The sequence below is a fragment of the Podarcis bocagei genome, assembly GCF_964188305.1.
Source record: "Podarcis bocagei genome assembly, chromosome: 1".
In the NCBI taxonomy this organism is placed as follows: domain Eukaryota; kingdom Metazoa; phylum Chordata; class Lepidosauria; order Squamata; family Lacertidae; genus Podarcis; species Podarcis bocagei.
Window position 1 is genome coordinate 34,375,866 of NC_138125.1, and position 22,690 is coordinate 34,398,555.

A 22,690-nucleotide genomic window follows, 5' to 3' on the forward strand; every position below is an offset into this window, starting at 1 on the left:
AGCAAAGTTCTTAACCCGAGGTAATATTTCTGGGTTAGCGGAGTCTGTAACCTGAAGCGTCTGTAACTTGAAGCGTATGTAACCCGAGGTACCACTGTAGTTAACTTGGTTACATTTAATCTCTACTGCAAGAAAAGGGTCAAGTGATCATGCCTTGTAATGCAGTTGCATATATGTCAGAAAGGGAGACCATAATCTTTCCAATTGTTCCTGTTTCTGTCTCGTAAAGGTAAAGGGACCCCTGGCCATTAGGTCCAGTCGTGACCAGCTCTGGGGTTGCGGCGCTCATCTCGCTTTATTAGCTGAGGGAGCCGGCGTACAGCTTCCTGGTCATGTGGCCAGCATGACTAAGCCACTTCTGGGGAACCAGAGCAGCGCACGGAAACACCATTTATCTTCCCGCCAGAGCGGTACCTATTTATCTACATGCACTTTGACGTGCTTTTGAACTGCTAGGTGGGCAGGAGCAGGGACCGAGCAACGGGAGCTCACCCTGTTGAGGGGATTTGAACCACCGACCTTCTGATCGGCTCTGTGGTTTATCCCACAGCGCCACCCGTGTCCCTGTTTCTGTCTCATAGGATATTTTAAAACAGACAAAATGTAGACTGTGTCACCTCTCCAGTTTTGATGTGGCAGGAACTATTTGGGGAGTCCAGAGCCAGATGAAGTGACTTAGGTGACAGTGCACCAGATTTACTTTCCCACCCCGACACTAGGCAGATATCACCTGGCCTCTTTTTATCTCAGTCGCTGCTGAAGTCTTCCCTGTTGTTGTGTCAGGAATGTCAAACCTGGGGCCCTCCTGATGTGGTTGGTCTCCAACTCCCATCAGCCCCAGCAAGCACAGCAAGTAATTAGGGATGGTGGAAGCTGGGAGGCCAACAAAGCTAGGAGGGCCATAGGCGTAGGAGGGCCAACAAAGCCAGGAGAGCCAGTGTGGTGTAGTGGTTAAGAGCGGTAGACTTGTAATCTGGGGAACCAGGTTCGCATCCCGGCTCCTCCACATGCAGCTGCTGGGTGACCTTGGGCCAGTCACACTGAAGTCTCTCAGCCCCACTCACCTCACAGAGTGTTTGTTGTGGGGGAGGAAGGGAAAGGAGAATGTTAGCCGCTTTGAGACTTCTTCAGGTAGTGATAAAGCGGGGTATCAAATCCAAACTCCTCTTCTTCTTCTTCCCACCCCGTCATGATATGGCACACATTGGATTAATGCAGCACTGCTCCTAAAGAGAAGGACAAACACCACCCACATTTGGAGGTCCCCAGGTTCGACACCCCTGACACAACGCTTTAAAACATGCATAAAAATGAATATACCATGAAAATGATATGAATTAATTTCCCAATATTCAAATAAAGACTTGTTTCCCATCTGTCATGGTTGGGCTTTGTATGGTTTAAGAAACAATGTTTAAACAGACAACTGAAACACGAAGGGCATGAGGTTTGTCTTGTCTTGCACCTTTCAAAGAGAAATGGCCATTTCTGATGCAAAGCTATTCTAGAACACCTGTGAAATATCACTGAAGTGAAAATGATTACATTCACTCTGAGACACGTTTTTGTTTAGCATCCAGAATGTCAAAGCCTTATTATACTTCTATTTCTGCCATGTTTTATTGCAATATCATAAAGGCTAAGCATAGCTTCCTTTTCAGTTTCCCAGTACATTTCTTGATGTTTGGTATGCATTTTTGTACACGTATGATTCACATTGGGTAGTATTCAACATCCACCCACTGAAATGAATTAATATGACTATGTTATTTAATTTCAGTAGGTCTGCTCTGCACAAAATTTAGTTGAAAAGCATCCCTACTATAAAAGCATGCCACATAAAAGAATACGGTACCTGGGTGAGTCCCAAGGATGGAACCTCATCCATCTGCAGACACAGAAATGTATCTGTTCATCTCAGGGGGGGAGATGGGAAACTGTTGACTTTCCAGATGTTGCTGGAGTCCAACTCCCATCATCCCATAATAATAACATACTGGAACCATAATTGGCCAAACTACATATTATACAGCCTTCTTCAACCTGATGCCCTCTAGATGGTGCCCTCCATAGCTGGCTGGGATGGATGGGAGTTTAGTCCAACAACATCTGAAGGGCACCAGATTGAGGAAGGCAGCATTATCTATCCCCCATCTTCTTTTTTAAATGGAAGCAGCCACTGGAGCTACAGTCAGCCGTGGAAAAAAGGGCAGGTGGGTGCTTAACCCTATCCCTCCCAGCCATTGTCTATGTAGAATATGCCTCCTCCAGTTGTTTCTCCCTGGCAGGACAGAATATACCATTATCCCTTTTCCATTACTATGAGAAATTGTGCTTGTGCAGGGCAATTTTTAAAGAAGGGAATTTAAGCACCCCTTCCTGTACTCCCATGGATCAGCTGCCACCTCCAGCGCCTGCTTTTCATTCAAACAAACCAGCAGAAAGCTACACTAAACTCCTCTGCAGAACTTTGGGCCTCAATACACAAACAAGTATCCCTTTAACTTACAGGTCCACTAATTAAAAGGGGCTCCTTTTGATCAATCATTTAAAGCTTTCGTTTGATTGATGTCCTAATTAAATGAATTAAAAGATTGCTGACCTGCTTCTGGCTGCTTTTCTTTGGGTGGCATGAAACTGGCTCTTGCTTGTTTCACCTTGAACCTTTTAGCTGCAGCCCTGCTCCCAAAGGGCCATTGTTTCTCAGGCAAGCGACTCGAGAACCTGAAAATTATGCTGCCACTGTGGAAGAGTATCCCTTAAGGAAAATGTAAGCGTGGCTGGTGAAATGCAGTGATCTCTTGCTAAGAATATCGCCAATGTCTAGACGTTTTGTGATATGCTTTTCATTAGTAAAAAAAGCCTGGGCCTCATCAAACGATAAGCTAAATTAACAGAAAACATAAGTAACTTGCCCACCCGTTCCTTTTTCTTTCACTACCACTAGCAATGGAAATATATTGCATGTCTCCAAATAAATCGTAAATTGTTCATTTCCAGAATTCTCATTTAGGCCCTATTACTACCAAGGGACACATTATTTCATTTTAGTCTTTATTCCCTCGTTTCAAATGTGTAAGTAATTTACGTTAGTACTGTTTTATTATTTATTTTTTTAGAAATAGACTGCTTAATATAATAAAAATTTAGAAGCAGCTGACATAAAAACAGTAATACCCCCCCCCCCAAATTAAACACATTTTCCTAAAAACTAGATGAAAACAGATCACAAGTGTATATTGCCTCTCCTCACATGAAGCGACTTGGACGCTGTGATCACAGTCCGAGGCCCTTCTTGTGTGCCTTCTTTGCAAGAGGACCGGAGGGCGGCAACACAGGAAGGGGCCTTTTATGCATGGGCTCCTCACTTGTGGAATGCTCTCCCCATGGGGGCTCACATGGTGCCTTCATTACGTACCTTCAGGACCAGGCAAAAACATTTCTCTTCTCCCAGGCCTTTGGCTAATGGTCTTTTAAGGGATGCGGGTGGCGTTGTTGTCTAAACCACAGAGCCTAGGGCTTGCCGATCAGAAGGTCGGCAGTTCTAAACCCCGCGACGGGGTGAGCTCCCGTTGCTCGGTCCCTGCTCCTGCCAACCTAGCAGTTCAAAAGCACATCAAAGTGCAAGTAGATAAATAGGTACCACTCCGGCAGGGAAGGTAAACGGTCTTTCTGTGTGCTCCTCTGGTTCGCCAGAAGCGGCTTAGTCCTGCTGGCCACATGACCCGGAAGCTGTACGCCAGCTCCCTCGGCCAATAAAGCAAGATGAGCGCCGCAACCCCAGAGTCAGTCACGACTGGACCTAATGGTCAGGGGTCCCTTTACTGTTACCTATGATCTTTTAAACGGGGGCAGGGATTGTTTTTGTTTGTTACAATGCTATACATTTTGTGTTTTTATATTGTAAGCAGCCCTGTGATCCTTAGATGAAGGGTGGCATAGAAATTTAATATTCTGAAATATCAGCACTCAGATAGCATTCTTACTAGCTGTTCTGACCATATTTCTCACCCCAAAACTGCTGTCCTGCTTCCCTCCCATTCATAGCAGATGGCCAATCATAAGGGGAGCATGAAGCAAGTGGCTAAATGGAGGAGAATGTGCAGCTGCACTAGAAAATGTGTTTTATGGATTGTTTGCGTATTGCTACTGAGGAGACCTGCTAAATGCATTATTTTGATTATGAAAAAATGAAAGTGGCAGTAAACATTGCAGTGCTTTGGGAAGGCAGCCTGACATCTGCTCTGTGAAGAGCTGGCTGGGGAATATGCTGCAATAATATCAGCTTTACAGTCTACAGTGCTTTTGGCACAACACATCTTATTTGACAGTGCAAATTAAGTGTGTCGTATAATATTCAATAGCCGCCATTATTTCTCAGATCCAGTTGCTGGCCAAAAATATTTCATGGTAAATTGCAAAGAATATATGCTGATAAATTAGCGCAATAGCATTTAAAAGGGGAATGGAAATGAACTCTCAAAGAATAGCCAGCACTGCTCACATTTTAATGCGGTCACACCCAAAATGTGTTAGCACCCCCTCCTGCATTGCCTCCAGCTGTTATGTAAGTCCCTTCCCAGATGTGTGCATTCCCTCTGATGTCACTGGAGATATTTGGACCAGAAACTAGTAAACAAAAGTGAGTCCAAACTTAACTTCAGAAGCACAAGGAAACATATGGGAAACTTGCTTAATTGTTGTGATTGCAATGACAGATGCTACGCAAAGTACGATTTATTGAAAATGAGAAATTGGCGTAGGTAATGTATTCACATGTAACATTTGCATGTCAAACTTGTTCCTTCCCATTCTATATTTCACCCCTTTTCTGCTTCAAGTGAACATACAAGGCTACACTATAATGAGTCAAGCTTTTGGTCAATTGAAGTTTAGTAGTCTCTACTCTGGCTGGCAGCAGTTAGAATCATAGAATCACAGAATTGGAAGGGACCCAAGGATCATCTAGTCCATGGGTTGGCAAACTAAGGGCCGGGGGCCGGATCCGGCCCAATTGCCTTCTAAATCCGGCCTGCGGATGGTCTGGGAATCAGCGTGTTTTTACATGAGTAGAATGTGTCCTTTTATTTAAAATGCATCTCTGGGTTATTTGTAGGGCATAGGAATTTGTTCATTTTTTCCGTCCAAAATATAGTCCGGTTCCCCACAAGGTCAGAGGGTCAGTGGACCGGCCCCCTGCTGAAAAAGTTTGCTGACCCCTGATCTAGTTCAATGTCCTGCAATGCAGGAATATGCAACTGTTTCATATGGGGATCAGACCTGCAACCTGTTAGAATTCCTGCTCCATGATTGCAGTCATGGGATTGTTGTCTATCACATGATGGTATATGTTTTGACTCCACAGAGTGGGAAGTGACAGAGACAGGATGTTTGTGTTACTGTGTTCCGTGAAGTGGAACTTTGTCCTTTGTTCTTTTCCTTTTTGCTGTCTGATGCTAGAGAGAGGGGGGGCCATGTTGCAGTGCTCCGTGAGTGTTTATATGTAAATAAAGTAGATTAGCCAAAATGCTGAGTTGCTGAGGCCTGTTACACATGATGCGCAAACTCTGCGGATCCCTAAGTGTGCCGGTGTCAGTTGGCATCGGTCACTGTGATGTTCGGGCTGAAGAAAGCTTTTGAAGCTCCTGAATGATTGACCAGGAGGGAGAGAACATGCCAGCTGGGCGTGTGTCTCTACCAGGGTCCTACTCGAGTGTAGACTGAGCTCCTGACACAACCTTGGTGTTATCAGCACCACACTCTAACCAACTTGAGCTATCCAGGCTCTCATCTCAGCGTTTTTTCGCTTCTGCTGAAGATTCTGCAGCTGGAGATTGTGGGCATTGAGCTTAGACCTGCTGTTGGTAAAGCTACAATCCTTCTCCAAGGAATGAGACTAGGAACCTATAGATATGGGCCAAGAAATGTTATCTGGACTATAAAATATTTGCCCATGAGCTTACAGAAGCCCAGTGCAACTTGTAAATTCATTTTGAACAGTCAGCTCCCCACATCCCAGGCTATTACACATTGCTTTTGAAACAGCTCTGTGTTTCAAATGGATATCCATGCATCGTGGGGTGGGTGACTCTCTCTGGGGAATAAAACTCATCAGAACATAAAAAGGTCAAAAGGCCACCTAGTCCAGTATTCTGTTCTCACGGTGGCCAACCAGATGCCTATGGGAGCTGCAACTAGGACCCCCAACATACAGCCACCAACAGTGGAGGTACAACAGCCATCATGCCTAGTAGTCAATAACTTAGCCAGAGCTCTGTCGGTAGATGCTGATCTAACTTTTGCCAGTGGCTTAGAGAGAAGGGCAGACATCTACTCTGAATATAAGAAGAGGGCATCTCGGAGTGCATTTCAGTCCAGGATTGAAAGCTCAGTCTTTTCATACAAAAATCAGTTCCTGCTTTCTCCCCAGGATTTCTTTTTTTCAGGAAAATGTTTTTGCTGTCATTAAACAATTGGATGGCAGGAATCTTCCCACCCACCTACCCCGTGTGCAACGCTGTGGAAGAACACATTGATGACAATTAATTTCACCAGTGAGACAAATAACTTGGGTTTTGACAGAAGCCGAAATGCAGCAGAATGCAAACAGCGCTGCGTGCAACAAATGCAGGATGTAATGGAAATCAATTCCTTTTTACATCCCAAACCTTGACATACTGATTAGTAGGCAGTTCTGAACATGGGATGTTTCCTATCTAACAGGACTTAGTTGGCTCATATTAGATACCAGCATTCAAGCATATTTCAAGCCAAGTCATATGTGGGACTGAATGATGGACTGTGAGACTTCTGTTGCCTCTTCATACTGTTGCCTCTGTCTTGGATTGGAGGATTGGCGGACTTCCAGTGGCCGCTAGAAGGATGCAGTTATGTTTGCAGAATGCAAGCTTCATTTACTTCTGTGTGTATATCTACTTGTAAAGAATTTGAGAATATGATCTCTAATAGCCAGTCCCTTGTGGGTTTTGGGAGTCTAACTCATGATTTGGATGCCTGATGCTAGTAGTACTGTGCTAATTGTGTAGTTCGTAAAGCCTACAATAGAGCAAAACTGCTTTTTAGTGGCATAAATCTAAATTTTGAACCAAAGGAGGACTTTTGTTCCAGCGGGATTAGAGTTTAAAATGTCTTCAATTCTATTTTAGTTTATTTTGATTCCAGTAGTATTGGGCATGGTAGTATATATCCAGAAGAGATCGCTAAACATCAGGAAAAACTTTCTGACAGTAAGAGATGTTCCACCACAGAACAGACTCCCTCGGGAGGTTGTGGGTTCTTCTTCTTTGGAGGTTTAAAAGCAGATGTTGGATGACCATCTGTCATGGATACTTTAGCTGAGATTCCTGCTTTGCAGGGGGTTGGACTAGATGACCCTTGGTCCCTACCAACTCGTAAGATTCTATAATTCAATCTAGCTGCAAGAACATATGGCTGCATTTGCTTAGAAGCACTGGCTTTCACTGTGGAGGGCTCAACTCTATATTCCTTTCTTCACATGAACATAGTTACAGGGGTAGAGTAAATGCATCATTCAGTGGTTGTTGTTGTTTTAGTGCAGCAGCACCTACTCACCGGAACTCCCTGCACCTTCACTCTACTCTTTTCAGCACCTGCTAAAAACATACTTGTTCAGACAAACCTATCCAGCTATTTAGAATGTTGATGTGTGTTTTAATGTGTTTTTAGTTTATTGTTGATTTTAACGTTTTGAATTATTGCTGTTATTGATAAAAACCTATTATGGTTTGATATTTTTGTAAACCATTTTAAAATTTTTTTAAATAATCAAGCTGTATAAATTTTACAAAATAATAATAATGTGAGAATTAATGTACTCGGGGGTTCTTTGCTTAAATCAGGGTGAACTGGTGGGCCTCCAGATATTGTTGGATTCCAACTCCCATCAGCCCCAGCCAGCATGGCCAATGGGCAGGAATGATTGAAACTGACATCTAGTAACATCTAGGGGGCCACCATTTTCATGCCCCGGCTTAAATGATGCGTTAGTTCAATGTGTACAATATTTGTTTTCTGATGAAGAACATTCTCACTGGTTTGCTTACCAGAGATTACAGTGGTACCTCTGGTTACATACTTAATTCGTTCCAGAGGTCATGCTTCCGGTGGAGTGCGATTCTGCCGCAAGCGGGGATTTTACCGCGAGGTGAATCCCGAGCTATTTTGGATAAAAAGGGGTGCTACAGGGTGCAGTAGCCCCCAATTTTAACCTCTGGGGGGACATCCAGAGGAACAGGTTCCCAGCGAAGCCAGGAGCAACCCGCACAACCGTCAGGTAACCCCAAAAGGGGCGAAGAGAACGGCGGAGCGGGTAGCGGGCTAAGGGAAGCCATTTTCTATATCCAAATAGTGAAGCCCCGAGCTTGCAAGAGGAGTGCTTCATTCTCAAAATAGAAGAAATCCAAACCAAATTGGATTATAAATTTGATGGAAGCAGACTAAGGAAGGATTCGGAGTATAAAATAAAAGTGAGGAGTTTGGCTGTCATCTGGAATCAACACAGACGCAGCGCAGCGCACAGAGCTGGAAACAGAAAGTGAGTTGCCGCTAGCGGTTATTGTCTCCCTTCTCTCCCTGAACTTTTAAAAAGTAATTTTTCAAGAAGTTACAAGCTCCAAGGATCTCTAAAGCCAAAAGGGGGAGCAGAAAGTGATGATTTGGGGTTTTTTTTGAAGCCCTCGATGTTACGGAAGGGAAAGCAGAGGGTGGTAGCGGCTAGCTACTTTCGCTTTTAAAAGAACAAAGAACAAAGAGCTCTGAAACGGAAAGGGAGCTTCCGACTCCATTGTTAAGACTTTCTTGCGTCCGTAGCACTGCAATACTGCGGAGACAAAGACTATACGACTCTTAAATCTTTGTTCTGGGTCTTTATTATGAAAGAAGAACCTAGTTGCCCTGACACTTAAGACATATAGGTATTGGAATTTTTTCTTTTCTCTCTCTTTTTTTACGAATTGGAACCTTTAAGGTAGTAAATTACATATAACCCTAGTGGTGGGAATGAGACATTACATTTTGTTTTTTGAGTTTTTCTTTTTTTTCTGGGAGACATAACATCTGAAAGTGACTAGTGCCTCTTCAATTATAGAAAGTGATCTGTGCTTACTTTTTTTCATCAGTAATTTTTCTTTGCATTTGTGAACTTCACCTCCGGATATTGGACACCTAGATAAATTTTTGGAAAGAGTTGATAATTGGATATAATTTTGGACTAAGATATTTTCTCTCTTTTGGAACTCCTTTTTCCTTGGGATTTAATTTGATTTTAAGCTACTCTTCCTCGCAAGACAGTTGTGGATTAATTTGCAAAAACCTATTTGGAGATAGCCTAATTGGTGGCAAGAAGATTAATATTGCTTTACACTATTCTGCTTGATCTATACCCGAACTAATTATTTGGTGGAATAGCCTAATTGGTGGCAAGAAGATTGACTCTGTTTCATTTAGGTTACTAATTTGACTATTTTTCATATTTCATACTAAGTTGGTAAAGTATAAAATCTGAAAAATGTCACACCAGCAAAAGTAGGGGGCAGATGGGGGGACATCAGCAGAGAGGAAAGGGTCTAAACAAGAAGCAGAATTTAAAGCAGAAATTTTGCTGAAATGTTTGCTGAAATAAAACAAAGTGAAAAGAATTTAGAATCAAAATTAGAATCAGTGGACAATAAGATTGGGAAAATGGATAAAAAAATTGATGAGACAGTTAATGAACTGAAAGGGCAAATAAAAGAGGTATCTAAGAGAACTCATTCACTGGAGGAGGGATTTAAGAGGACGAAACAAGAAATGAAGGAAGTGAAGCGAGAGGAAGAGAGGATCAGAGTGGAGATGATGGAATTAAACAAATCACAAGAAGAAATTAAAGATTCGATTGCTATGAATGAACTCAGACAGAGGGAAATTAATCTGAAATTGAGAGCCGTCCCAGAGATACAGAATGAAAACATCAAAGAAAGATTGACATCGGAATTAGCCCAATGGATGGAATTACCAATAAAAGAGGTAGCTAAAACAGTACAGAATGCATTTAGAATGAGAGTAAGAACATCTAAAACAAGAAAATTTCCAGGAGATTGTTTAATCACTTTTAAGGATAGAGAAATGAGAAATTTGATATTACAGAAGAATAGAGAGAAAAGACTATATATAGACGGAAGTTACATAATCATTTTTAAAGACATACCAATAAGACTATTGAAATGAAGAGACCCATATAAACCACTGGTGCAGGTACTTAAGAAGAACAACATTGAATTCAGGTGGGAATTTCCGGAGGGAATTTCATTTTTCTACAAAACCAAAAAGCGCAGATTGACAAGTCCAGAAGAAACAGGAAAATTTCTGAGAAGGTATAAGGAACTAAAAGCAGAAGAAGAGGAAGTTGAAGAAGTCAAAGGAGCAGAAAAAGGAGCAGGTGCCAAGGAAGAATCAGAATTGGGGGAAGAAGAAGAAGAGAATGGGAAAAAGTCAGAAGAAGCAGAAGAAGAGGAAGAAGAAGAATCAGATAAATTATAAAAGAGTTAAAAAATAAATAAAATTTAATTAATTGGAAATCAATATGGCACTAAAACTATGGAATTGGAATATTAATGGGATGAATGAGAAAAAAAGGAACAAAATCGAACAATTCTTAAAAAAGAAAAAACTGGACATTATATGTTTACAAGAGACACATGTCACAAGGAAACACAGGAAAATCTTGATTAACAAAAGACTAGGAAACGAATTTATATCTTCAGATAAAGAGAAAAAAAGAGGGGTAGTCTTATACATCCAAAGTAAAATTGAATCACAACAAATCTTCAAAAATGAAGAAGGAAGAATTATAGCAGTACGGATCAAATGGCAGGGCGAAAGTTTGATAATTGTCGGGATCTATGCACCTAATAGAAATAAGACTGATTTTTACAAAACGTTAGAAGAAAAACTTGGGGTTTGACGGGGGAAAAAAGAAATTTTAAAGCAGATAATGGACAATGAACAAAAGCTTATCAAAAAACCAAATAATTCAAAAATAAAACAGGAGATCAAGACTTTGCAAACACAATTTGCAATGATTATAAATAAAGAAATAGAACTGAACATCAAAAGGCTAAGACAAAAAAAAATTGAATTTGCGAACAAATCTGGCAAATGGCTTGCATGGCAAATTAAAAAGAGAAAGGAGCAAAATACGATCAATAAAATCCCTGTAAATGGCGAAGAGATTGATAACCTGAAGGGAATCAGAAAAGGATTTCTGGACTTTTATAGACAATTATATAGAAACAGAGAAACAAATAATACGAGGAAAATAGAACGATTTTTGAAAGGAAAAAAGGTGCAAAAGATCCCGGCAGAAAAGAAAGACCAACTGAATGCCCCAATAGGAAATGAGGAGATAAAAGAAGCCATAAAGGAACTGAAAAGAGGGAAAGCCCCAGGACCAGGTGGATTTACAGCAGGCTACTATAAAGAAATGAGAGAGGTTTTAATGCCACCACTGAAAGAAGTTATGAACAATATTTTAAAAGAAAGAGACATCCCAGAAACATGGAAAGAAGCATTCATTACATTTATCCCTAAACAGGACTCAGATTTAACACAAGTTAAAAACTACAGTGGTGCCTCGCAAGACGAAATTAATTCGTTCCGCAAGTTTTTTCTTCTTGCGAGTTTTTCGTCTTGCGAAGCACGGTTTCCCATAGGAATGCATTGAAAATCAATCAATGCGTTCCTATGGAAACCGCCTTCAGACCAGGTCCGGGGACAGTCTGTCCCCCGACCTCTTCTGAAGGCTGGGGGGGGGGACAAGGGCTTTTCTTCCCACCGCCAGCCTTCAGAAGGCTGTTCTGAAGGCTGGCAGTGGGAAGAAAAGCCCTTCTCCCCACCCCCCGCCCCGCAAGCTCCGGGGACAGGAGGGCTTTGCTGCCGACCGCCAGCATTTTAAAAGCCCCCGCTGTCCCGGAGCGATTTTAAAATGCTGGCGGGCGGCAGCGAAGGCTTCGCTGCCGCTCGCCAGCATTTTAAGATCGCCCGGGACAGCGGAGAAGTCTCCGCTGTCCCGGGAAGGCAGGCAGGGGGGAGCAAAGACTTTTGCCCCCCGCCGGCCTTCAGAAGAGGTCCAGAACCTCTTCTGAAGGCCGGCGGTGGGCGAAAGTCTTTGCTCCCGACCACCAGCATTTTAAGATCGCCCGGGACAGCGGAGAAGTCTCCGCTGTCCCGGGAAGGCAGGCGGGGGGGGGGGAGCAAAGACTTTTGCCCCCCGCCGGCCTTCAGAAGAGGTCCAGGACCTCTTCTGAAGGCCGGCGGTGGGCGAAAGTCTTTGCTCCCGACCGCTAGCATTTTAAAAGAGGTCCCCGGAGATTTCCCTATGGGCTTTCTTCTTGCGAAGCAAGCCCATAGGGAAATTCGTCTTGCAGAACGACTCAAAAACGGAAAACTCTTTTGTCTTGCGAGTTTTTCGTTTTGCGAGGTGTTCGTCTTGCGAGGCACCACTGTATAGGCCTATTTCACTGCTCAATACAGATTATAAAATATTTGCAGGGATTTTAGCGAATAGATTGAAAAAAATACTGCAAGAAATCATTCATAAAGATCAAGTAGGTTTCCTTCCAGGCAGGCAGATGAAAGATAATATAAGAAATGTAATTAATATTTTGGAATATCTGACTGCTAGGAATGAGAAACAAGCTATATTAATGTTCGTTGATGCAGAAAAGGCCTTTGATAATATTGCTTGGGATTTTATGTTGAAGAATTTGGAGTTTATGGATGCGGGGACTGAGTTCTTTAATGGGATAAAGGCAATTTATACAGAGCAGAAAGCAAAGCTAATTGTAAACAATGTGACTACAGAAGATATAAAAATAACAAAAGGAACTAGACAGGGATGTCCACTTTCACCATTACTATTTATAATGGTCCTGGAGGTTCTCTTGAGGTCGATGAGACAAAATGAATTAATAAAAGGGGTAACAGTTGGTCAGAATGAATATAAAGTAAAAGCCTTTGCAGATGATCTGGTAATTACGATTGAAGAACCATTAGAAAGTGTAAAAGAAGTCTTGGATGAGATTGAGAAATCTGGAAGTGTGGCAGGGTTCAGACTAAATAAGAAGAAAACCAAAATAATTACAAAAAATATGGTACTTGTCAGGGGTTCAGGAGCAGAGGCAAGGGCAAGGGAGGAAACAGAGAGCGAGGGGGAGGAGGCAGAAGAAAAGATGAGTGATGACGACGACCCGAGATCTCCGAGTCTTTCCAGTGAATCAGAAGATTCACAGAAAGGAGCACCAGTGGTCAGGGCAAGGGGGGAGCCTAGGGGGACACCCCAGGAAGATAGAGCCAGAGGGGACTCAGAGGAGAGCAGTTGGAAATCGGGACCAGCGTCACAGCCAGAGAGCAGGGAAGAGGAGGAGCGCCAGAGATCAAGCGCTGGCAGCTCGCAACAGGGGGGAGGGCACGAGTCAGGAGTGGCCACACCTCCATCGGGGAGCGAAGAAACGGTCAGACGGAAAGTAGAAGGTTGGGCGCGCGCGCCAAGTTCAAATGCACAGGAAAGTGACGCAGTAGGCAGCCAGGAAAGGGAGCCAGGTCCTAAAGCCCGGCGCAAGGAGACAGGGAGTTCCGGGGGGTCGGCGTCAGAAGAATCCCGGAAGGAAGAGACCCCGGGGGGCAGAGGGACCCAGAGGAGAGCAGTCAGGCGGAAAAGGTGGAGCAGGGCTAGGATATTAAGTTGGTGCACAAGGGGCGGAGACTCAGACGGAGCTTCGCCGATCTAGCCATTAGACGTAGAGTTGCACGCAGCAGCTTGGGAATGGAAACTGTAACTCAATAAAGACTTTTACTTAATGACCGCTGGCTAGCGTGATCCTCTGTGAGCTAGGATCTTGAAGCAGCTCTGACAGTAAGCTCCGTCACTAAAATTGTGGGCATCTACAGCCTCGAGGAGAGGAGAGAAGCAGGTGCCTACTAGCTAGCTCACGAACGGCAGACAACATGACGGCTGAGCAGCAGATAGAGGAACTCAGAAAAGCAGTGTCACAACTGAATGCCGAGGCTCTCGCATCCAGGAAGAGAGAGGAGGAGGCAGCTGCCGCCTGCAGGGATCTCCAGGTCAGGTTGGACATGCTTACGAAGCACGGGCAACTGACACCCAGACAGGAGGGAATTGGGTTGGCGAGACGAACAGGCGGTCTGGTCTCTCACTTCGATGGGAACCTGCAGCAGTACCCCAACTTTAGAGCAGATGTAATGTGCGCACTGGAACTGCTGAAAAAAGACTTTAGAGATGAGCAAGAGAAAGTGGGGTTCATCATGTCCCATTTGCATGGGGAAGCTAAAGCATGGCTGCGCAATTTGTGGAGGGATAAGGATCCGGCGCTCCAAAATGCGGATGCCTTTATTAAAGCGATGGATGGGTGTTTCTTATCAAGCATTGACGTGGATCTTGCTCGGCAGCAGATACATGGACTGAAACAAGGGAGGGCCAGCGTAAGGCGGTATCATGCCCGCTTTTTCGCTTTGGTCAGTGCTCTGGAATGGGACAGGGATTCGGCTCCTGTAAGAGACCTGTTTTGGGAGGGATTGCACGGCTCTGTTAAAGATGAAATTGCGAGGGGGGAGAGACCCCGGACCACGCAGGAGATCGTTCAGAGGGCGCTAGCCGTGGGGGTGCGGCTGGAAGAACGTCCGTGGAGCAGGGACGAAGGGCGTGGAGGGCGCGAACCAGCCAGGGGCTCCTCCTTCCTTCCCAGAGAAGCAGCGCGTGCGCAATCCACGCCTCCGCCAGGAGGAGGAGTGGAACCTATGGAGGTTGGAAGTGCAAGGGCTCAATCAGCAGCCAGAGCCCTAGCACCGACAACAGTGAAAGCGAAGCCTCCTAGAGGGAACAGGAAGTGTTACATCTGCGAGGATCCAGGGCATATGGCGAAAGAGTGTCCCCGGAGGCTCCACAAGCACACTGCAGCCTCAGCAATGGTAACTGCAGCAACGCAACAAGGAGGACCACAGCAGGGAAACGACGATGTCTGGCTGGAGGAAGAGGCAATGGGGCCCAGCCAGACGTGTCAGTGAAGAAGTCCCCGGAGATTTCACAGCCCATGGACCCCCTCCCGCCCAAACCAGTAGTGAGGCTCACCGCATCGCTCCAGCTGCCCAATGGAATCACCATGGACGTGCCGCTCACCATTGACTCGGGAAGCAATGCGGACTTTATAGGGCAAGACTTTGTAGACCGGCACGCTATACAGTTGCTGCCGGCCACGCTGCCCCTGCAGGTGGTCACGGTGGATGGCAGGGAGCTGCTAGGGGGGCAAGTGGTGAAGCAGACGCCACCAATGGTGATGCGCCTTGGGAATCACAAGGAAATCATCAGCTTCAACGTCACTCAACTATCGGACACGCCCATTGTATTGGGCATGAGTTGGCTGGACAAGCACAGCCCAACCCTGGCTTGGTACCAGAGGCAGCTGACCTTCGGCTCTTCCTTTTGTGCTGAACACTGCATCGTCCCCCGGCAGGAAGGAGAGGAAGAGGAGACACAGCTGCTGCTAGGCACGCTGCAAGCGATTCCCCACAAGTACGCAGAATTTTTGGAGGTTTTCTGCGAGAAGGAGGCAGACAGGCTACCCCCCCACAGACCATATGACTGCAAAATTGACCTGCTGCCGGGGGCGGCGCTGCCTAAAGGGAAGCTGTATTCCATGTCTGAGGACGAACTGCAGGAACTCAAAGAGTTCATAGATCATAATTTGGAGCGCGGTTTCATCCGGGAGTCCAAGGCAGCGGGGGGCAGTCCTGTATTCTTTGTTAAGAAGCGGGACACGCCCCAAAAAAGACTTGTGGTGGACTATCGCATCTTAAACAGTGTGACCAAGCCATCGGACTTCCCCATGCCCCGAATCGACGACCTCCTCGCAAAGGTACGGAAGGGCAGCGTGTTCACCAAGTTAGACCTGCGAGGGGCGTACAACCTCATTCGCATGCGGGAAGGGGATGAGTGGAAGACAGCCATGTTCACGCCGCTGGGCACCTACGAATATAGAGTTATGCCTTTTGGATTGCAAAATGGCTCCCACGTTTTTCAAGCGTTCATGCATCACGTGTTGGCGGGGCTCCTCTACAAGACGTGCGTCTGTTTCTTGGATGACATCCTGATCTTTTCGGAATCGCAGCAGGAGCATGACAGACACGTCAAAGAAGTGCTAAGCAGGCTACAGCAGCATAGGCTCTACGCCAAGCTGGAGAAGTGCCAATTCGACGTGACGGAGGTGGATTTTCTGGGCTACAAGTTGTCTGACAAGGGGCTCGCCATGGACAGCGCCAAGGTTCGAGCGGTGTTGGACTGGAAGAGCCCACGCAACCGGAAGGAGGTCCAACGGTTTGTCGGCTTCGCGAACTTCTATCGCAAGTTTATCAAAGGCTTCGCTATGCAGACAGCGGCCATCACGGACACGCTTAGCTCCAAAAAGAAGAAGTTCATCTGGACAGAGCAGGCGGAGCAGTCCTTTCAGGCACTCAAGCGTCTCTTCGCGTCGGAAGAGCAGCTGCTGCATGTCGACCCCAGCAGGCCGATGAGGGTGGAGACAGACGCCTCGGACAGAGCCGTGGGAGCAGTCCTGCTGCAGAAAGACCCGCAGGGGGTTTGGCGGCCGGGAGCGTTTTACTCCAGGAAGCTCAGGAAGTCCGAACAGAACTACACCATCTGGGACAGGGAGTTGCTGGCCATTCATGCAGCATTCAAAGCATGGAGGCACTTCCTGATCGGCGCCAAGCACACGGTGCAGGTCTGCACGGACCACAAGAATCTGGAGCACTGGCGCACGGCACAGTTCCTGAACCAAAGGCAGATACGTTGGGCTGAGTTCTTTGCGAACTTTAACTTCCGAATAGAGTATGTCCCGGGGGACACCAACATCATGGCGGACACTCTCTCTCGTAAGCCACAATATCTGGAGGACGCCAAGCCAGCGGCCGCCATGCACATCTTCGCACCAACAGTGTGGGCGTGCGCTGCGGCAACAGTGGACCTGGAGGCGGTGCGGCGAGCGTTGCAGGATGACTCCTTCGCGCAAGCGAAGATGGCAGAGGTGCACAGGGGCACGGCAGCGACCGACGAGTTCCAGCTGAGAGATGGATTGCTCATTCGCAAAGGGGCCATCTACGTGCCGGGAGACGAACTTCGCGCCAAGGTACTGCAGCAGCTGCACGACGCGCCCACTGCCGGGCACTTTGGCAAGGAGAAGACGGTGGAATTAGTCGCCAGGGACTTCTGGTGGCCCGGAATGAGAGGGGAGGTCGCGGACTACGTGGCGAGGTGTGACACCTGCCAGAGGGCCAAACCGGTGCACAAACCACTGGCCGGACTGTTGGAACCGCTGCAAACTCCGGTCGAACCATGGGAGAGGGTGGCCCTGGACTTTGTCACGGATCTGCCCAGCTCGAGGGGCAAGACGGCCGTGCTGGTGGTGGTGGACTTGTTCTCCAAGATGGCACATTTCATTCCGTGTGCCAAGGTGGCCACGGCGGAGCAAACCGCCAAACTGTTCATAGACCACGTGTTCAAGGTTCACGGTCTGCCACGGTCTATTCTGTCCGACCGGGGGCGACAGTTCATCTCGAATTTCTGGCAGAAGCTGATGGGCTTCCTGAATGTCAAGATCAACCTGGCGTCGGCGAGACACCCGCAGACCAACGGGCAGGCGGAGCGGGTCAATGCCATCATGCAGCAGTACCTGAGATGTTATGCGAATCAACAGCCTGCGACGTGGGTGGATTACCTGCCGCTCGCCGAGTTTGCCTACAACAACACGAAGCACGTGTCCACGGGGGTCACGCCGTTCTTCGCTAACAACGGGAGGCACCCCAGAACCTTCCCGGGACTGGAAAGGAAGGGGGAGGGGGAGCCGCAGACAGCAGATGCGTTCGCGTCGGAGTTGCAGGAGGTCCACGATCAGCTGCGGCGACACCTGGAGCTGGCCAAACATGCATACAAGGTGCAAGCGGACAAACACAGAAGGGTTGGCGAAGAGATCCATGTGGGAGACTGGGTCTGGTTAGCAGCCCACGCAGTGCCGGCCAGGTCGTTGGCCAAGAAGAAGCTGGGGCATAAGCAACTGGGGCCCTACCAAGTCGAAGAGCAGGTCAACCCGGTGGCTTTCAGGCTGGCGCTTCCGGAGGGTTCCAGAATGCATCCGGTGTTCCACAGATCGGTGCTCACCCCCTACAAGGCACCGCACAGGTTTCAGGAACCCGGAACGGCACCGAGTCCGCTCAGAGAAGGAGCCGGGCACGCGGGAGTGGCACAGAAGGAACGCATCAACGAAGTCACGGAGATTTTGGACTCCAGATGGGGGGAAGAAGGGGTAGAATACCTTCTCGCCAAGGAGGGCACCCCGGCCAGTGCGAACAGCTGGGTGCCGGGCTACGCCTTGGACGAACCTCTGCTCAAAGACGAGTTTCATGCCCTCTTCCCACATAGACCAATGCCAGCAGAATTTTTCGACGACTGGCTTTTCACGCCAACGCTTTCTGCCAGCACGTTCCGGGGGTTCGACTCGGACGAGGACCCGATACGAGACGCCCGTTCCCCGGAGGGGTCACCCTCGGGATCTGCCTCAGAACCCTCGTATTGGTGGGACGATAGACCAGAGGAGCAGTGGCGCAGGAAGTGGCAGGAAGGTCCAGGACGAGCAACACCGCCAGGAGGAAGTGAGGGAGAGACGGACATGGACGTTTTCGGGGACGACCCTGGTTTCGAGCACGGCGGCACAGAGATGGAAGCGGAGGTGACCGTCGTCGACGAGAGCAGGGAGGCAGAACCGGGAGACTTCAGATGGAGGCCCGCCACGGGAAGCGAACTGTATCCGACGTTCGTCCCTCTGACACAGCAGCACCCAGTTCCCGCACCGGAAGGAGGGGAGGGGGGAACGGGGGGCTTCGAGGGGGGGGATGGATGTCAGGGGTTCAGGAGCAGAGGCAAGGGCAAGGGAGGAAACAGAGAGCGAGGGGGAGGAGGCAGAAGAAAAGATGAGTGATGACGACGACCCGAGATCTCCGAGTCTTTCCAGTGAATCAGAAGATTCACAGAAAGGAGCACCAGTGGTCAGGGCAAGGGGGGAGCCTAGGGGGACACCCCAGGAAGATAGAGCCAGAGGGGACTCAGAGGAGAGCAGTTGGAAATCGGGACCAGCGTCACAGCCAGAGAGCAGGGAAGAGGAGGAGCGCCAGAGATCAAGCGCTGGCAGCTCGCAACAGGGGGGAGGGCACGAGTCAGGAGTGGCCACACCTCCATCGGGGAGCGAAGAAACGGTCAGACGGAAAGTGGAAGGTTGGGCGCGCGCGCCAAGTTCAAATGCACAGGAAAGTGACGCAGTAGGCAGCCAGGAAAGGGAGCCAGGTCCTAAAGCCCGGCGCAAGGAGACAGGGAGTTCCGGGGGGTCGGCGTCAGAAGAATCCCGGAAGGAAGAGACCCCGGGGGGCAGAGGGACCCAGAGGAGAGCAGTCAGGCGGAAAAGGTGGAGCAGGGCTAGGATATTAAGTTGGTGCACAAGGGGCGGAGACTCAGACGGAGCTTCGCCGATCTAGCCATTAGACGTAGAGTTGCACGCAGCAGCTTGGGAATGGAAACTGTAACTCAATAAAGACTTTTACTTAATGACCGCTGGCTAGCGTGATCCTCTGTGAGCTAGGATCTTGAAGCAGCTCTGACAGTACTATTTCTGGGTTAGCGGAGTCTGTAACCTGAAGTGTATATAACTTGAAGCGTATGTAACCTGAGGTACCACTGTATATTGATATATGCCTGGCCATTTGCTTAAACCACTGCCATACTTTTTGGGGATTCATGTGCTATCAAGCAGATCATAACAGTAGGTATTGTGGCTAATAGTTGGTCCCCAACCTTCTGCAGCAGAATAGGGGAGGGCTGTTGGATGCAGCAGTGGGGAGAAGAAGATGGAGAAGCCCTGTTGCCTGTTGGAACTGACTCACTGTTGCTCAGAGTAGTTGTTAGGATAAAAGCAGGACTCCATGCAGAATTTAGCTCCTTGGACAAAAGCTGGGATATAAGATTAGGTAAAGGTAAAGGTACCCCTGCCCGTACGGGCCAGTCTTGCCAGACTCTAGGGTTGTGCGCCCATGTCACTCTATAGGCCAGGAGCCAGCGCTGTCCGAAGACACTTCCGGGTCACGTGGCCAGCGTGACATCGCTGCTCTGGCGAAGCAGAGCCGCACACGGAAACGCCGTTTACCTTCCCGCTAGTAAGCGGTCCCTATTTATCTACTTGCACCCGGGGGTGCTTTCGAACTGCTAGGTTGGCAGGCGCTGGGACCGAACGACGGGAGCGCACCCCGCCGCAGGGATTCGAACCGCTGACGTTTCGATCGGCAAGCCCTAGGCGCTGAGGCTTTTACCCACAGCGCCACCTAAATAATGTGAGGCTGGTCCTTCTTAGTTTCATTTTATAGATATAGACTCAAGGCTAAGAGAGAGCCATTTGATCAAAGTTGCCCAGAAAGTCTTTGGCTGGACAGTGTTTTGAGGTCAGGTCCAGATAATTTGGAAGGCATCAAAATTAAAAAGATGTCCATGTTGTTTTGTGCAATAATAAGTGAACAACCAGAAAACTATTTTTAATATTTGCTTATGTGCTCCCTTAGCTGTGTTGATTTAGTAAAGCAAGAAGACATCCAGAATGCAGAAGGAGCAAGAGTCAAGTTCCACCTACCTCATTTTTTGCTTTTATATGCATTTAAGAATTGCTACAGCTTTACAGAGTCGTATTTGAATTAATAGGTTATTCTTGTCCTATTTCTTGTTTTCCATGCACAAGGGGGAAATGGGAAAGTTTTTGAAACAAAGCTTTTAAAAACAACATCTAAGCTGTTCTTGGAAATCAGGAGAGGCATGTAGCTAGTTATTTAAGTTGTGTTTTTAACCTGCCATGTGTCAGGACAGACAAGGAAATTTCACATTCTACATTCGGCTTGCTCACTTTTTTAAAAACAAAACAACTCATCAACAAGTATGAGGTATCAAATTCACATGTCTGTTTTTCCAGGGCACATCAGGGTTACCCAGAGAATATTACAAAAAGAAAAACAAGCAAGGAGAAGATTGTTTTGAAAAGCAGTTCCTTAGTACCAAAGCTGCTGTGAACATTTTTTTAAACACGCCTTCTTGCTGATGTGGGTTGCGGGAATGCAGACTTAGTAAAGTCTTCCTGTAATACTTCAGAGTCCACAGCCAAAGTTAATCTAATTTAACTTTACTGTAGTTTATTGACCAACTCTACAGCCCTTTTCAACAGCCCTCCAATTCACTACATTAACCGTAGTATAATTATTTTCCAAGACAGGAATATGACAAATGCTATTTGCGCTCATAAATGCTCTGCTAATGATGTGAAAATAGGATGTTCTGAAGGCTTTCTACACTCCTTCAAGTCTGGGCACCACTGATGAAGTCTAGTGACTAGTGTGTGTTGCATGTAATTTACTTTGCCTCGGGTTACCTACGCTTCAGGTTACACACTCCACTAACCCAGAAATAGTGCTTCAGGTTAAGAACTTTGCTTCAGGATAAGAACAGAAATTGGGCTCTGGCGGTGTGGCGGCAGCAGGAGGCCCCATTAGCTAAAGTGGTGCTTCATGTTAAGAACAGTTTCAGGTTAAGAACGGACCTCTGGAACGAATTAAGTACTTAACCCGAGGTACCACTGCACAATGTTTGTTACTTGACCACAGTATCTCCTTTGTAGGACTGACCCAATGACAGATCCTGCTAATATGAGTTCCACTGATACTGCCACTGTCATGGGAATAACACACAGGAGTGGTAGTCATTCATTCAAATATAGTAATAATGATCTCAGTTCTCTAAGGCCTGCCCTTAAATAGCCAAAATTGCACCACACAGATATAAGAGGGAGATATTGGAAGGATGACACCATGGGGCTGTCCCAATGTGCTGTTACTCCAACACAAGCTCTGGATCAGGTTTTTGTAGGTGTACGGGGTGTGTGTGATCTGAAGGTGGGGGGCTTTGCTCCCCAGTCATATTTTAATGTAAAGTGTAAGCCTGGAAGCTCAAATTAGTGAAACAATGCTTTCAGGCCCAGTATACCTGAATGAGCATCTCCACCTCCATCGTTCTGCCTGGACACTGAGATCCAGCGGCAAGGGCCTTCTGGCAGTTCCCTCACTGCAAGAAGTGAGGTTATAGGGAACCAGGCAGAGGGCCTTCTCGGTAGTGGCACCTGCCCTGTGGAACGCCCTCCCATCAGATGTCAAAGAATTTAACAACTATTTGACGTTTAGAAGACATCTGAAGGCAGTCCTGTTTAGGGAAGTTTTTAATGACTGATGTTTTAATGTATTTTTAATCTTGTGTTGGAAGCTGCCCAGGATGGCTGGGGAAACCCAGCCAGATGGGCGGGGTATAAATATTATTATTATTATTATTATTATTATTATTATTATTATTATTATTATTATTTTCCTTCTCTACTTTGCTTAACATGCTAATGTTCTCACTGGCAGAACAAACATACCTGGGAACAATACTGGTGCAAGTTTTACTGGGGAGACGGGAGTATAAGCCATAAAATTCTCAGTTTTTCTTTTTCTTTTTCAAATGTACCATTTGGCCAGCAGAAAGGAGTGC

At 47.0% G+C, this 22,690-nt stretch overlaps 1 protein-coding gene across 4 annotated transcripts in view; it reads left to right on the forward strand.

The window, feature by feature from the left end:
* SLC25A21 (solute carrier family 25 member 21) overlaps positions 1-22,690 on the forward strand; it is a 299,116-nt gene that overhangs the window by 46,478 nt on the left and 229,948 nt on the right. The window lies entirely within an intron of this gene.